Source organism: Alligator sinensis, unplaced genomic scaffold (genome assembly GCF_000455745.1).
Source record: "Alligator sinensis unplaced genomic scaffold, ASM45574v1 scaffold1059_1, whole genome shotgun sequence".
In the NCBI taxonomy this organism is placed as follows: Eukaryota; Metazoa; Chordata; order Crocodylia; family Alligatoridae; genus Alligator; species Alligator sinensis.
In genome coordinates, this window is record NW_005842103.1 from 277,620 (window position 1) to 277,975 (window position 356).

The following is a 356-nucleotide window of genomic DNA, read 5'->3' on the forward strand; positions in this document are numbered from 1 at the left end:
CACTGGTGGAGTGAGGGCCGGCCCGAGGTGCGGGCGCTGCCCCTGGCACCAGTTGGGCCGCAGGCCCAGGCACAGCCGCTCAGCCCGTCCTTGGGCCCCGCCTCGTACCCCTGTGCCCCGCGGGCGGCTCTGACCCACGGCTCCTGGCACGGTTTGTGACCCCCTGCCTGGGCTGCAGCCAGCTGAGCGGCCATGTCCCGACGGCTGCAGGAGAGGAGGGGGGAGGTGGGCAGCTGTGCTGGGAGCATCACCACCGGCCGAGGCACAGAGGCAGCACAGCAGTGGGGCAGCCCCCTGGCCCCTGGCAGTCAGGCATCCCCGGGGGCACGAGCTCCACCAGCCCCTGCAGAGCCCCA